General features: G+C 51.3%; 1 long non-coding RNA gene across 2 annotated transcripts in view; it reads left to right on the top strand.

Annotated features, from left to right (window-relative positions):
* The window catches only part of LOC309795395, a 28,490-nt gene extending 20,926 nt beyond the window's left edge, over nt 1–7,564 (top strand). For both annotated transcript variants that reach the window (XR_014292250.1, XR_014292251.1), the window contains exon 5: nt 7,246–7,564. This is a non-coding gene — a long non-coding RNA (uncharacterized lncRNA). The remainder of the gene's footprint in view (nt 1–7,245) is intronic.
* Nucleotides 7,565–16,662: the final 9,098 nt, after the last annotated feature.

Genomic DNA, 16,662 nt, shown 5'->3' with positions numbered 1-16,662 from the left:
GAAGCCCTCACTCAGAGCCGACTTGCTTTTATTTAACACAGTTCTGATCAACATTGTAACCTGGTTTCAATTTTTAAAGAAATCAAAATCAAGAGAAAAAAAAGCACAAGGTAAATGGCTGTGCAAATCTCAAATGTGTGAGATCACTGCAGGGAGGGCTTGGCCTGGACAGGCTCTCGGTTCCCACTGAAGACTGATATTCTATGATTCCCACATTTTTGTAAAGAGGATCCCTGAGTTATGAAGACATTGTGGAATAATATTCCCTCTCCATTGCTTAAGAAGGTAGGGCAGTGTATGGTACATGTTAGGAAGTAGTGTTTTTAAAAGTTTAGGCTCTTGAGCAGGGAATGGAACCCGATTTACTGAGCACTTACTATGTATTCACCAACTTAAATACGTTTACCTCCTAACAATCCTGCAAGTAACTATTAACTTTACCTTTTTTTTTTTTTTTTTTTTTTTTTTTTTTTGCGGTACGCGGGCCTCTCACTGTTGTGGCCTCTCCCGTTGCAGAGCACAGGCTCCGGACGCGCACGCCCAGCAGCCACAGCTCATGGGCCTAGCCGCTCCGTAGCATGTGGGATCTTCCCAGACCGGGGCACGAACCCGTGTCCCCTGCATCGGCAGGCGGACTCTCAACCACTGCGCCACCAGGGAAGCCCATATCTTTACCATTTTATGGAAAAGAAAACAGACTTAGAAAGCTGAAGTGATTTGTCCCAGCCACACTGCGAATGCTTTTTCCACGTCACCCTCTGCTTCCCTGCAGGGTCCTGGCAGTGTCCTGTGTGGAAAGCCTGCTCTCTGACAACAGGTGGACCTACTGGCCTGGAGCCCGGTGATGCCCTTGAGGGTAGTGCTGATGCTGGCACTGCCCCATCAGTTCACTGTGGAGCCCTATGTTCCTGCCTCACCCTCCACAGCTTTGGCCACTCTGAGGTGTGGCAGCGGGGGAACCAGCCCTGCTCCTGCCTCTGAATCCAGGACGAAGCTCCCCTCTCCTTCTGGGTAGACCATGAGCAGTAAAGTCCTTGCAGCTGGAAGGCAAACAAATAGGTACGAGAGCCCCATCATGAGGGGTAGTTTTGTGAACGGCGTCCTCCAGGGAAAATCACTCCTGAAGGACTTTAATGCTGACCGGCTCTGTTTTTCATTCCCTAATCATTCAGAAAAATACATCCATTTCAGTTTATTCAAAACAGTGGAAAATCATTGAGGTTTTTCATGTTTAAAGGTCAAACTGTAAAAAGATAAGTGGACTCAGAGAAATCCAGGCTAGTCATGAAAACGTGGCAGTGTATTAAAATCCAAAAAAGATTTAATCCTCCTTTGGAAACAGCTCATAATAATCCCCTCTCTACTCTCCCCTATGTGTGTTAAATTTCTGTTTTTAAGTTCAAGGACACGAAGCAAGTGACTTTGAATGGGTGGAGCATGGGCTGTGCAGACTTGGGTCCTGGTTCAGAATCCCTGACCAGCTGCTCCACACCAAGTGTGAAGTCTGGAGCAAGTACCCTCACCCCCTGAACCTCAGTTCCCTCGCCTGTAAAATGGGGAGGATCTCTGGTCTCAGTGCTCTCAGAGGGCGCTGCCGGACTACGGCCCAGCCCAGAGACAGATCCCCTGCTCCAGCCTCCTTCCCCGCCTCTGGCCCCAGGACATTCCCAGACTCTGCTAGGGCTCTGCCGCATGGACTTGCGTGACCTGTGAAGGCCTTGCAGCTGCAAGATAAACAAGTATCTGCGAGATTCCCGTCACGAGGACATTTTAAAGGGCACTAAGTAATTTAACTGCTTTTGTGAAGCTGAGCAAGTGATGGGGGAATGAGAGAGTATTTTGAAAACACAGCCTGGACAGGAAAATCCTGGCTTTCCTCTTTGTTAAAAACTTGGAGAAAATCTTTAAGGGCATCTTTGGGAAGATAAGGAACAGCTGTGTCCCCTCTTTATCAAATCAAGGCTCCCTCTCTGCTCAGTTTTGTGCAGCTCTGCCTGTGGAGTAGGCTCAGCCTGGTCTCCCACACCAGCAGCCTGACTCATGGGGTCCGGGAGATGCAGTCAGGTTTCCTGGTGGCAGTCCCGCTAAGACGTGGGAGGCTCCCACAAACGGGAGCTGGCTTTTGTTTCTTGATTTGTGTCCAAGTAGGAACAGAAGAAGTGGCATGGGTAAGAATCTGTAGGGGAAAGTGCCGGCTCTCGGCTCCAGCTAACAGGGGCGTGGCAGGAGATGAGGCTGGCAGCAGCCAGATCCCGCAGACATCGGGTGGAGAGAGTGACGTGTCTCATTTGTGTCCTACAAAGGTCACACGGGCTGCGCTGCGGGAGGGGAAGGGCTCAGAGGCAGCAGGGCCCGGTTGCCTTGGTCACCTAGGGACATGGTGGCGGGGAAGCACAGATGATGAATCTGGAGAGCTGGTGGGCTGGTGTGACATGGAGGGCAAGGGACAGGTGGGCCTGGGAGGAGGCCTGGGCACTTGGGTGGATGTGAGGGCTCAGTTTGAGATGTGAGGGCTCAGTATGAGATGGGAGGGATGGTATGCAATGTGGGTGTCGGTGGTGAGTCAGAGTTGAGCAGGTAGAAACTGAGGTGCCTGAGGGACATCCAGGTGGACTGAGGTGCTGTAGGACATAAAAGTGCGCAGTTAGAGAGAAGGTCAAGCCAGAGGTAGAAAAGTGTATGAGGCCAGCACACGGGTGGCCGGTAACTGAAGCCAAAGAGCGGACGAGATCCCACAGGGAGAGTATAGGGTGAGGCCCAAAGAGGGCCAGGACAAGCTCCAGGAATGACGGGCATTCGAGCTTAAGGAAACAGATTCCATGGAGAAGCCTAAAGAGTGGACAGAGGGGTGACAGGGAGAATGTGGAGTCAGGGGGACCCGGAGACAAGAGTCTACAGGGGTCAGGGCCATGGGGAGCGTTGCTTGAGAGACTGGACTCCTGGCTGGGTTAACCTGTGGGTAACTGAGAGGCATTTAGCCCAACCAGCAATGCCGAGGTTCATGCTGTGGTTTCAGCCAGCTCTGCAGATGGTCTGTTTTCCTGGATAGAAGGTTCAAAGTGGGCTCCTTGGGAGTTTCCAGGAGATCTGTCTGTGGAAACTTTATCCCACATCTTAAATTTCCTCCCTGGCAGGATCTTTTTAATTTAGATAAAAGTGAAACCAGGGCTACTGTGTTTATGTTATTTTAATCTTGACTTTAAAAATACTTACAGAAAACACTTATTTTAAACGTTAACATGAGGTTCTATTTTACTATCCTTTATGCTCTTCAAATGAAGTGCCTAATTTTAAAAGATCTACAAATGACATACGTAATTTGTGGGCTCTTGGAGAGAGTCCACCTCTTCAGCTTTTTTTTCAGGTCACAAGAGACCTGTCTGAGACCATTAGGTATTTAATGTGACATGCTCTGCTTTGCAAAGTAAAAGAGAAAGGGCTGTTTTTGGCTCGGATACAGCAGCTTTGCCCCCAGATGTGTCCAACAGCCTGATTTAGTATTAAAGTTCGGAAATGATTGGTTATCCATTAGGGTGGCTATTTAAAGAGTTCATTGAATCGGCTACAAACCAACAACATCTGCGCTGAAGGGCAGCTAGGTGAGGCCAGGCAGAAAGAGCCCAATGGAATCTGAATGGAGCTGTGGATTCTGCCTTCCGTGAGGCTCTGAGCGCAGGCCTCCAATAAGGAAAGTTACAGGTTGCTGTCACCTCTGTGTCTGGTGACCAGGCAGGTGCCAGATGCTGCCTGCTGGGCCCCGGTCAGAGAGGACTCCTCGCTGTGAATGAAAACTGTCACGGGGCATGGCTCAGAGCTGGACCCTTTCCTCTTGCTGTGTCTCACTCCTCCACTCCCGCATCTCTCCCTTGTCCCCTGCGAGCCCCTTCCCATCTCCCCCCTCCCTGGGGCCTCAGACCCTGAGCTGTCCCAGGCCTACACTCCTTCCCCACTGTTCCCTCCCCAAGCCATTGCAGCCGCCCCAGCAGGGCTTGGTCCCAATTCCTCCTGCAGCACATCACCAACAAACGGCAAGTCTAAGGCCACTGTCGCCTTCCCCTAACCCTGGCAGTTTCCTCTTATAGGCGTCACCCAACTCGTCCCCTCAGTCTGCCTCCTCCTCGTATGCCTAGCAAACAGTTTACCTTGGCAAGTTCACCAGGAAGCAGTAATACTGCTAAAGCCCGGCGCTTGGTGGATCTTTTATTTCTGAAGTTGTGTGTGTGTGTAGGTAGGTGTGCCTTCAGTGGGTGTTTAGCAGTTTCCAGGCTAAAGTTATTACTCCCCACGCTAACCAGAGCAGCCCTTAGGGCTTCAGCACTTGGTGTGTCAGAGCACAGGCAATGCTGTATTCCAGGGGCATCTTGGCTTGTCCAAGGGCCTGCTTTATCAAAGTCCAGGCAGGAGGCCTGTGTCCTTAGAGGATGTGTCAGTCCCCCTAAGAGCTCATGGCTGGAGAGCTCCCTACAGATTTCTGGGGCACTCAGTCACAAATGCTGTACCCGGACTTCCTGGCGGTCCAGTAGTTAAGACTCCACGTTCCCACTGCAGGGGGCATGGGGTTCGATCCCTGGTTGGGGTAAGATCCCACATGCTGCACAGCACGGACAAAAAGAAGAAGAAAAAACCCAAACAAATGCCATACCCAAGGGCTCTTTGTAGTGGCTGCTGTGGTGTCTGCCTAGACCTTGTCTTCAGGGCTGGCACATCTATCCTCTAGATGCTGGGACTATCTTGCAGCTGCATCCCTTCCTGGAATTGCCCTCGGCAGGGGTGAACTGCCTCACTCAAGGTTAAGCCCTTTCCCAGAGGTTGGCCTGGGGAGGAAGCAGCAAGGCCAGGCCCCTTGGCCTCCATTTGGGACAACTCTGAGGGGCCATCTCAGCTCCTGAGTTCCCTTCAGAACTGCTAAGGCCTCAGGTGCAACCATAGTCTGGCTCAGTTTCTCCCTCTTCCCAATCCTGCCTTCGTCACTTCCTTGCACTCACCGTCAAGTCTGCACACAACTCGGGGAAACCAAGCTAAGACAGCTGCCATGGCTGAGCTCAGAGAGAGGCAGGGCTCACCCAGCACCCCCCAACCCCCTCAAACTCTCAATCCAGAGCTATCCTGCCTGGCCATGCTGTGCCGGGGCTGCTGAGATGTCTCAGTTGTTCTACTGTTACACTCAAGCCTTCCTAAGGGTTACTTGGGAGATATTTGTTTTTGGACTAGAACTTAGGAAAAATTGTGCTTCTTCGGGACCTTGGTCTGTGTTTGATTTGTGTTTATGCTACCTACACCAACAATTGGGGAAGAGCTCAGGCTTTCTTTGCTTTGGCTGCTAGGTAGCTTGGAGCTCAGTCCGTGTTGCAAGACACCCTTGGTGCCTTCTGAGTTCCCTTAACACACCTTCCTCACTACTGTTATTTGTATTGCTTTGCTGTATCACACAGCTCCCTCTGAGCTGCCTCAGAGTCTGTTTGGAACGAGATGAGGTATTAATGAGAAACACATACATACAGTGTTAGGGCTGTGTTGTCAGACAGACCTGGCTGCTGGTTACCAGCTGGGACATTTGCCAAGTGACAACTTCTCTGAACTATAGTTTCTTCAGCCAGGGAGTGGGCCTGATTCCTGCATCACAAGATTATTTTGAAGATACATACAGTAAACACATGGCTGATACACATCAAGTGCTCAATAAATGGAAGACGTTAATAATAATTTTTAAATGAAATTGTGTTGCTCTCATGAACCTGCCCTATCAGGTGGTCTGATCTCCCTCCTTCCTCTCTGTCACATGCTGCCTATTAGCCAAGAGGCATTTCAAGGCCCTTGGGTTTCACTTTCTCGTGGGAGAAGGACGGCCACCCAGGCATCCACGGCTCCCAGCAGACTGTGTGGACCAGCAGCAGGGGCAGTGAAGGTGTTCACGGATTGTTAATCTAGGCAGGTGGACACAATTAAAACACTCATGATATAAATGAGCACATACTTGGCTGGAAAAAAACTGAAAGTAAAACTCTTAATGTAAACTGAGCCTTCAGAAAATGAAAAAAAGGTTGTAGTTGAGAGATATGTGATGAGTAATTTAACCAAGATGATGTAAATCTAGGCCTTTGAATACTTTAAATATAACCATCTGATATAAAAAGAAGTGCACTAAATTTTTTAAAGCTGAGATCTTTCCTCGGGTGAGAGACTCACTTTCTGCAGGGACATGTTCCCCAAAAGGCAAGTGGAAAAGGCAAAGAATAAATCCATGTCGGCATCGTATCCCCCTCAAGCCAGCTAAGGAGGATCCCACACATTTTGTAGTCTGTCCTAGCATCCCATATGTCACACGTCACCTTGCAAACCAGTTTGGAACCCGTATTAGAACAGAAAAGCCCATTTCAAGAGGGTGGTGGCTTAGGAAAATCTATCTTTTATTTGTTCCTAAAGTCAACAGGTACCTGGCTCTGTCCCCTTGTAAATGCCACACGGGCCTGAACCTTGGCCTGGAGCTCATCCAAAAATGGGTGTGAAACTGGAGTTGCTGGTTTTTCTTGGAGATGAGGGGTCTGGAGCAGGAACCATCTGTAGGCAGATCTAGAACAGGCCTCCTGGGTGCATCTCTTTGGGAAGACACGGGGATGGCATGAGGACAGGATGCTGAGGAGGGGGCTCAAGGGCAGGATGGAGAGGGGGTAAGCACAGAGGAGGCACTGGTTGGTCTATCTGTAGGAGTGGGCCTCAGGAAGGGGGAGAGGAGCGAAGAAGTGGGGGGAGGCTAGGGCCCAGCAAGTACCTGGCTGGGCATTTACTCCTGGAGGGGCAAGGGGTACTAGGCCACACCCCTGAGGCTGGCTTGGGAGGGGCCAGGTGACTCTGGGAGGAAGCTTCACAGACCTGCTATGGCCACCAGTGAGACAGGGAGAGGCTCGGGGTTGACAGCCCTGAGCCAGGGTCCCCCTGCTGGGCCAGCTGAAGTTCTGGGACATGGGCTGAGCACATGAACCGGCCTCAGGACTTCAAGTCAGGCCTCAGAAGCCTTCATTTCTGGGATCAACCAATGCAAGAGGGACAGTCGATGCCTGGGGGACCAGGGACCTCCTACTCTATCACCCACAGGCAGCCCCTTGTCTATCCCCTGTGGGGACAATGTCCCCCTCAGTGGATAGCCTGAGGAAGGAGGCGGGGCAGGTTTGCATTTTCAGTCTCTTTCAGCATCTATTGACTTTTCTCCTTAAAAACTGTTATCTACACATTTCCTTGCACCTCCAGAATTTTGATGAGTTGAGAAAATCCACGTACTTCACCTCCATCTCAATAACAACAAGTTTCTTCCCTTCCTATGGAAGATAGAGGGTCAGAGACGACCAGGGACCCTTCCCTCATGCTCCACATCGCAGATGCCTCAGGGTCCAGTTTCCAAGCACTGGTTCCTGCATTTACCCCGTGGGATGGATGAAGTACACAGCCTTATTCCTAAAGTAAGTATAATGACAATAATGATAAAGGCAGCATCAGAGAGTTGGGGAGAGAACAGATTTTGGAGCCAGACTGCCTGGGCCCAAATCCCGGCTCCACCTCTCACTGACTATGGGAAACTGGAGGTCACTTGACTTCTTTGTGCCAGGCTTCCTCATCTGTAAATTGGGACTCAGAGAAGCTAATTATGGGATGTGTTTAGATGGGTGCCTGGCACATGGTAGCGTCCTTACCAGCTATTGCTATTATTATTCTTATTTTATTGATATCATTGCTGTAGGCCAAGGCCTTTTCATGTACTGTGTCATTTGAATCTCACAGTCCTATAAGGGAGAAGATTTTATTATTATCACTCTTTACGGATGAGGAAACTGAGGCTCAGAGAGGTTGACGGACTTGCCCAAAGATACCCAGCCTGATATGGAGCCTGTCTAACCCTTGCAAAGCTGTACAGCCTGGTTACCCAGGATGATAAGTGGTGCTTCACCCTTATCCCTTTTATCCCTGCCCAGCCAGCTGGGAGGTTCTACCACCTCTACTTAATGCACAGAGACAACGGCTAGGTGAGTTAAGTGGCTCCCACACAGGCCTGCCTGCCCCAGCTGAGCTGCTTTTGGGCCAGCTGATCAGGACAGCTCTTCAAAATCACAATTTAACTGCTCCGCTGAGTCCATTGTTCTCTGCATGGAGGCAACTGCCCCACAGGCCAGCCCACTTGGCGCCGCAGCAGTGATTAATAAGGGTATTCTGCGTCCACGGGAGGCCTCTCAGCCGGGGCCTCGGAGTACTTGGCAAGCATTAATTAAGCTTCATGGTTGTGGCTCAGGTACGTGGGGGCCCTGGATTCAGTTTACATGTCTTTAGCTGATGCAGAAAGAGACCAAATCACTCCCCCAGTAAGCCATGGCCTTCAGCCCGGCCAGGCCCCAATGGGCATTCCTCATCCCTGGAGTTTGGCCAAATTCATTTGCAAAGAAAAGACTTCCTACTTGTTCTTCCAGACTTCAGAATAATAAGCAGCACTCAGAAGCCATTTCGCACTTGAGTTAGGTCCAGGCCAGCAGCTCCGTGGCTGGGCCTTACCTGGTGCCCACCCACTGGCTCACCTAGGTTAAATAGCAGCTGATGTAGCTCACAGCCTGCACCTGCCAGTGTAGCAAAGCCTACTGTACCTGTATGTGGGGCCTTTGGGGTCAGGCTGGCCCCACAACACCATCTACACAGAATCCCCCATCCTCCATCCCTCATCTGCTTCGCCTCCATTCCCAAGTCTGCCCTCACACATCTGCCACTTGCTTGCTGTGGCTCTGACATTCCAGAGTTTGTGGGGAGGTGGGAAGAGACCATGTAACTCAGGGTAAAGAGCTTGGGCTTCCACCCAAGGATGTGGGGGGACCACAAAAGGGAGGGGCGTGGTCAGATTTGTGCTCTGGGATGATGCTTCAGGGAGATGCACGTGTGTGGTGTGGGATGGGGAGGCCTGAGGCAGTGGGGCCAGGAGGAGGCAAGGAGCTAGGGGAGCGCGGACGGGGCTCCTGCTGGCTGTGGCAGTGGGGTGAAGAGAAGGAGCCTGAGCGATGTTTAGAGGAGATTGACAGGACTTGCTGCCTACCTGGAGGCGGTGTGAGAGAGAAGGAGGAGCCCTAGACGACCCTCCCGGCTATCGGATCCCCTCTGCTGGGCAGTTATGCCCTCTGGGTCCAGCACTGAGCCAGTAAACTTGTGACCGACTTGGCAATGTTAGTGCAGACGGGCTCTCCCAGCTTCCCCGGCGAAGCTCTGTCAGAGGGAACGACCAAACACAAACCCCTCACTCTCCCCTTCCGTCTCCCAGGAACCATCCTTTCTGGCTTGGCCAGGGAATAAGGCCTGACACTGAGAGCTCAGCCTCCATTCCTGGGCCACAGACATGCCAGGCCACCACTGAGTTGACCCACGGGAGTCTGGGGGTGGGCATTTGTTCCCCACTTGGCTGATGAAACCAAGGCTCAGGGGTTAAGTGACCTGCCTGCATGGGCTGAATGGTGGCCCCTGAAAGGTGTCCATGCCCTAATCCCTGAAACCTGTGAATATGTTACCTTATGTGGTAAAAGGAACTCTGCAGATTGATTAAGTTAAGGATTTTCAGCTGGGGAGAGTATCCTGCATTATCCAGGTGGGCCCAGTGTAATAATTACAACGGTCCTTATAAGAGGAAGCAAGAATGCCAAAGGTAGAAGGGGATTTGCCCATGGAAGCAGAAGCAACGTGCTTTAAAGAGGGAGGCAGGCGCCAAAAGCCAAGGAATACAGGCAGCCTCTAGAAGTTAGAAAAAACAAGGAAATGGATTCTCCCCTAGAGCTTCCAGAAGGAACGCCAGACTGCTGACACTGATTTGAGCTCAGTGAAACTGACTTCAGGCTTCTGACTTCCAAAACTGTAAGATAATAAATTCCTCAGCATCGTCCGACTACATCAGAAATTCTCAGTAGGAGGTATAATTTATTCTGGGCGAGAGAAGAGATTTGTCTTGATTCTGCCCAGGCCCACACAAAATCAGAACCAACCTCTTTCCTCGTCCGGAACTGGGGAAGCCACAGATGCCGGGTGCAGCCCTCGTTTAAGCTGTGACCTGAGCAAGACAGAGGGATGAGCCCCCTGGAAAGGGGCTGGAAGAGTGTGGGAGGCAGAGGAAAGGAAAGTACTCGAGGAGGAAAACAAGAATTTCGCTGTTGTCACAAAAGCGGCCTGAGGGACCCGGTGAGGGGAGAAGGGGTGGGAAGGAATTCTGCCTCCTGCTGAGGGTTTCTGTTGTAGTTGGACAACGATGATGAGCTGGGGAGAAAGGGGAGGGAACGTCCTCCTGAGGCACAGATCTGAGATGAATGCAGATTGCTTCTCCTCAGTTTAACCTCCAGGGAACAGAGGGTGAATCTCTGCATCCTGTGGGCGAATCTGCCATAGAGAGGGAGGCGGAGCTGGGAGCACCTGGGCTGAGCCACACCGAGGCTCCTTTTCAGCTTATTCTTTCTTTTTTTTTTTTTTGGCCGTGCTGCTTGGCATGTGGGATCTTAGTTCCCTGACCAGGGATCAAGCCCGTGTCCTCTGCATTTGAAGCGCAGAGTCTTAACCATTGGTCTGCCAGGGAAGTACCCCCTTTTTAGCTTAAAGTGTCAGATTTTCCTTGACAAGGAATAGTTTCTTTAACCATTGTACATATACACAGACCCGCCCTGGCTTACACGACTTTCCTTACGATCGTTCACATTCATACAGTCCTGGGGGGCTTTGTGGTCATTTTCAAGGTTATGAGCTCATTGATCCTCCCAACCTCTGAGGCCGGAACTGGTATCGTCCCATTTTGCAGTTGAGCAAACTGAGGCTCAGAGAGGTGACATGGTTAGTTCAAGTTTTTTGTCAGAGGCAGGATTTTGACTGAGCTTTTCTGGCCTCCTTTATGACACAGAAGGGAGCTCAAATATCATCGTGTTCACCCCTGTTCTGTGACCGTGCTCAGCGAGGCTCAAGACTTTTCCTGACATACCACAGGGAGCTAACAGCAAACTGGGTTGGGCCTTTGTACCTAGGGGTCTTATCCCTGCATGCTGACCTCTACTTCAAGCCTGGACTAGGGGCCTTGGCCCACCCCATTGTTTACCTACTAACAAGTATTTCCTAAGCTTGGTGCTATTCCAGGCATTGTGGGGAGCTCTGAGCATGGAGGAACAGGCTGACACAGGTGAAGCAAGTCATGGAGGCTGATGTGGGTGGCTGTGGAGCCCAGCAGTGCCTGAGTGGGGGCTGCCATTCAGCAGAGCGGCACTGGGAGGAGGGACCATCTGGAGGCCTCGGTAGGGGCTGGGCAGCCCACACTGGGGTAGACGTGGCCAAAAGCGTGAGGGTAAGAGGTCAAGGTGACCAGGGACTCGGGCTGGGGAGGTCTCCTGCTCAGGCAGGCCCTCCCTGCACAAAGCCAGAGGATCTGGTTCCATCTTCTTCAGGTGTTGCCTTCCTCACTAGCCCTTCCCTTTGCTTCATCATAGGAAACACCTGCAGAGCCCCAGCTGCGCCCTTCAGGGTTTTGGGTGTGGGTTTGCGGGAGTGGGGGGATGCTGGGCCAGCACGTACAGAAGTATGGCAGGTTGCTGCCCAGAGCCAGGGAGTGATCACAGCCATCCCTGTCCTGGCCATTGGGATGACTGTCTCTTCTGATTCTTCTCTTTGGCCAGGAGTACTGCCATGTCCTTACACCACTAGAGAGACCCTGTGTGTACATGACAGAATACAATTGTCCTACGATGCTATCTCGGGCCTTTGAATGCTGAGCCTTCCCCCAGGGCATCAACCCTGTTCTGCCCCCTTCACTCACCCCTCCACATGGTGTCATGGGGGCTGCAGGGGAGTAAGCATCTCTGGAGACCCTTGTGATTCCTGGGCACTTTGTGTAGAGCATTGGTGGTATGTGACTTCATGGAAGTTAGGTTGGACCTGAGTCCACCATGACGGGTAAAGTAACTTCACTTCTGAACCCCAGTTCTCTCATCTATAAGATGGTTGAGAGGAAGAAATGAGAAAATCCTTACAGAATGTTTTAGCACGGTGCTGGTCACCAGAATGCTCAATACGTGCTGTGTGGTTCTCCTTCAAAGCTGTGGCCCTGGTGACGCTACTGTAAACCAGAAGAAATCCTTAAAGAAATAGTCCCCAATAAAAGGTACAGAAATCTCACAAGATGGTGTGGAAGTCTGGGCCTCAACCAATGGAATGATGTCCATTATGGCACGCCCCCCTCAATCATCCGACAATGTGCTTAGAAGGGCCAGAATCAGAACCTCTGGCTTCAGACCCTTGGTGGTCAATTCTTAGCACATGAAATATAAAGTTAACCTCATGGATGTCCCTGGAGGTGCCCCATGCAGTCAAGGCTGGAACTGATGAGGGAGAATGTCCCCTATTGGAAAGAAGTAGGTTGCTTGGGCAGGTAGCGTGGGCAGGAGCCCTGCATGGCAAGAGGGTCTCCTCCAGCCAGAAGGTTCATAAGGCTCCATGAGAAGTGTCAGTGGCTGGGCTTCCCCCAGTGGGGAGGGAAGGGACCCAGCTTCCTCATCTCTCCAAGAGAGTCTTTGGATCCTGGGGCAGGTGGCAGAAGCAGGAGGCAAACTCAGCTGGATGCCATGAGGACAAGGAGTGGCCCTTAGGGAGCCAGAGGCCTTAGGGCCCTGCTGGCCACTGGAGCAGATCTAGGCTGGGAAGAAAGAATAACAAAAACCAGGAGGCTAGGAGGACAGAGGCAGGAAGATGGAAGCCCCCTGGGAAGCAGCAAATCGTTAGCTCTTTGTACTGTTGGAGTTGTGAGAAGATGAGGTTGGGTGAACCTCTAGGCTAGGCCCAACCGCAGCTAGTGCTGAATGGTGGGGATTTGGAGAACAAGCAGCCCTGCTGAGAGAGGGCAATGTATACAACCCAGAAGGAACAGCACCTGGGTCTGCAGCCCTGCTCTCTTGTCTTACGCTGCAAAGAAGCCAATCACACGTGTTTCCTTGAGGTTGATGACATACCCTCGACACAGAGCCTGGCATTCAGGGGTGCCCGGGGGAGCACTGAGGGAGTGGTTTGACCAAAAAAGGAGTGGGGACCGGTCCATCTGATCATGGACCAGATTTTTCTCAAGGAAAATAAACTTCAGAGAGTAGAACAAAGGTAAAAATAAAATAGAGACTCTATTTGAGACTATCTTATCTATTACACTATTAATCTGCCCCATTTTTGCAAAGTGCATAGCGTGGTTCTAAACAGGATCTTTCTATGATCAGCCATCCAGTCAACATGTTTGCTGAGCATCTACTAAGGTTTCATGCAGAACCAGCTTCCAGGGGTACCTGGATTACAGGTACACCCACAAGGAAATGAATGTTGATTCAATAACCTCATTTGGTCTCTGACAAGCCCATTTACGATGGGGACGGGGCACTGGAAGAAGAGGAAAGAGTGGTGGGCTGGCTGGCCAAGGTCACACTGATAAGCAGTTCATGATGAGACCAGGAAGTTCCTCCAGGTCCCCCACGGCCACCTTGAGCTGACCCCCAGCAACTCACTATGACTGTTTGGCTCTTACAGAAGTAAGACTGATGGGAGTTTCCAGTGATAGCTACTGAATATCCGAGGGAGAGACAGGTTTCAGAAAACTGTGAAACAATGAAAAGCTCTTAACAATTGATTTAAAATCAATACGGTGAACAAATAGCACCTAACATAGAAATATCCCCTAGAGACAGATCTCCACTCGTCGTGACTGTTCCTGTCACCCCGCTCACTTCCCAGTCCTGGCTGTGTGCGTGCATTTAAATCCACCAGACGGACTCAGGCCTCAGCCCTGTGCCGTTGGACACTTTATTAATAACAACAGTAACTACATATATGGACTGCTTTTCTCTGCCAGGTGCTTTAAGTGTGTTCATTTAATCCTCTCATCAATCCGCTTAGGTTGATATGATTATTCCCATTTCATAGATACTGAGGGTAATTCAGCTCCCAAGTTTCAGAGGTTTAAACTCGGGTCTGTCTGATTCCAATACAGATGGTCTTCCTACTTCTCTGTGGTCATCAAACTTGCAGATGGCAGGGAAGAGCTGGGAAAAGTTGTGAAAGCATTCAGTGAAAGATTCAGGCCCCTAAAATATCTTGAGGCCCTGGGCAGCACTGTCTGGTAGAACATGCTGTGATGATGGAAATGTTCTGTATCTGGGCTATCCACTACGGTAGCCACTAGCCACACGTGGCTACAGGGAACTCGAAAAGTAGCTAGTGTGGCTGAGAAACTGAATGTTTAATTTAAGTTAATTTAAATAGCTAGTGGCTACTGTGCTGGACTAAAGGTGTATCTAGGGCTGTGGGCAGAAACCAACAGGATGATGCTGGGTCAGAATCTGTGCAGCTGTTGCATTTGGGTCATAGGAACAGGACAGGGAATTGAAAATGATGGGGCCCAAGCTGATGCACTGTGAGCTCAGGCTTCAGTGGGTGAGGCCTCTGCAGGCACCTCTAGATGTGGGAGCTGAGACATTAAATCAGAGAAAGGAGGGAGGGAGGGAGTGGGCAGGCAGAAGGGAGAGGAGAGGCTTAGAAAGCAGAGGCAGTTACAAGATGGGTTCATCCGAGGACCCAGTCCCTTGTTCTCTGAGCTAAAGCCCCATAAATGTGAAGGAAAGAAGACTTCTCAATATCAGCTAATGGCTCTGCCCCAAAGGGAAGCACCTTCTTGAAGTCCCTCTGCCGGGTGCCCTAGACTTCCTGTGAACTTGTGTCCACATCCTTTTACTTTGTTTGCTTTGGAGCATCCAAGCAGCCTGTGTCTCATCCTGGGAGCTGGAAAATAAACATCACTGTGGAGACAGACTCACTTGGCTCCATTTACAGTGGCTAACGGCCTGTGATTTTCTAGCTCAAAGGCCCTTTGCTTCTGTGAGCATTGCCCGAGAAGATTTGGCCATGGAAAAAGATATTAGGAAGCCGAGGGCAATAAACTGCCTGTGATCAGAAAGGCTCAGGACAGATCCCTGACAGGGGCATCAGAGGCAACACTCTGAGCAGGACAGCCACCTGGGCTGCCTCAGCCACTCTGCCTCTGGTTTGCAAACTGAATGTGCCCCTTAGCCCACTGTCACTGCACCCTGCAGATTTGGGGGGAGCAGGTGCAACAACAGGTGGGCCTGGGCAACTTGCTCCAGAGAGGCATCCTTGCCTTGGGCTTTCAAGGGCTGGGATGGATTTACCCTTCGTCCTCATACTGCCTTGAGTCTGGACTAAAAAGGGCAGGAGGTTGATAGCAGAACTAGTCACAGGGAGAAAAGGGCCTTCCCAGGAAGTGATGCTGAGACTTGGGACCTCGAACTCCTTTTGTGTTCTGATTGTGGAAGGAGAAGAAAGGATGCACTTGGGTAGTTTGCAAGACCTCTCTGAGGTACCCACAACCTAGAGCCCTCCGTTTGCACCTGAGCCTGGAGTAGGGGCTGGAGAGGGTCAGGCAAGGATACAGGTGGCCACAGTGCTGTGTACAGATAGCCCAGAGGAGGCCATGATCAGTCAGGTTCTTGATCCTGGGAACTACAGTTATGTCAAAAATCCCAGTGGTCAGTGATGACTGTGGCCAGAGCAGGTCAGCCTTCCCCAGCCTGGGGAATCTCAGTGATGTGACCAAACTGGCTGCCCCATGGGAGGTGATCCCTCTCTGATGGCTGCACATTAGATGCCACAGACAAGGAAGACATGGGTGAGGGTCTAGGTACTGCAGGGTTATGGATCTGGAGTTGGTCCTGGTGCACCAGGTACCCTGAGGGTAGGTTGTAAGGAAGCCGAGGGCTGCGTTACTGGTGATCTGGGTTCCAATGTGATAAAGCAAAGGCCTGTCTGCTTTCCTGCTGGATATTGAGGCTCAGTCCGATCAATCTGCCTGCCAGACCCTGTGCTTTTGCTGTGAGGGTCAGTGTAATAGGGGCTGCCAGAGCCAGGTACCAATCAGAGCTGCATGTGGGCAGGTTAGTGCTCTGTGCTGGAGCACGGTGGTTCTGAAAAACTCAGCAAGCCTCTGTTTTCAGGGGCCAGGGAACTCTGCCCTGGCAACCTTGGTGCTGGGCTGGATTTCCTGGGAAGGCTCTGAGTGGGTTGGGGGATACTGGGCCTCAAGGCTACAACATAGATTCCAGGAGAATGGTTGCTTCTGCTCTCAGCAAGAGCTTGGGTTATGAGAAAGGAGCTTGGGGCACATGTGACGGGCCCTTCCTTCCTGGCCTGCAGTGTAGTGTGATTAATTGCAGCTCAGTTGGGGATGAGTGGGGCTGTGTAGCCCAAGGCTGACACAGGCCTGTCCTAGTTATCCTTGTGAGCAATGAGTCTCTACCAGCCCCTTGGGCTATGCCCTTCTCTGTTCTTTTCCAAATAAAGAACTTGAGGGCTTCCCTGGTGGCACAGTGGTTGGGAGTCCACCTGCTGATGCAGGAGACCTGGGTTCGTGCCCTGGTCCGGGAAGATCCCACATGCCGCGGAGCGGCTGGGCCCGTGAGCCATGGCCGCTGGGCCTGCGCGTCCGGAGCCTGTGCTCCGCAACGGGAGAGGCCACAACAGTGAGAGGCCCGCGTACCGCAAAAAAAAAAAAAAGAACTTGAGGACCAAGGGAGGAAACTCTTCCTGGAGCAAGCAGTGGGTCCCATCTTAAGGGAGTAAATTCTGGGTCTG

The sequence above is a fragment of the Mesoplodon mirus genome (genome assembly GCF_964341445.2).
Source record: "Mesoplodon mirus genome assembly, chromosome: 19".
In the NCBI taxonomy this organism is placed as follows: Eukaryota; Metazoa; Chordata; class Mammalia; order Artiodactyla; family Ziphiidae; genus Mesoplodon; species Mesoplodon mirus.
Note: the sequence above shows the minus strand (reverse complement) of the source record. Positions and strands in the feature narration are given on the sequence as shown.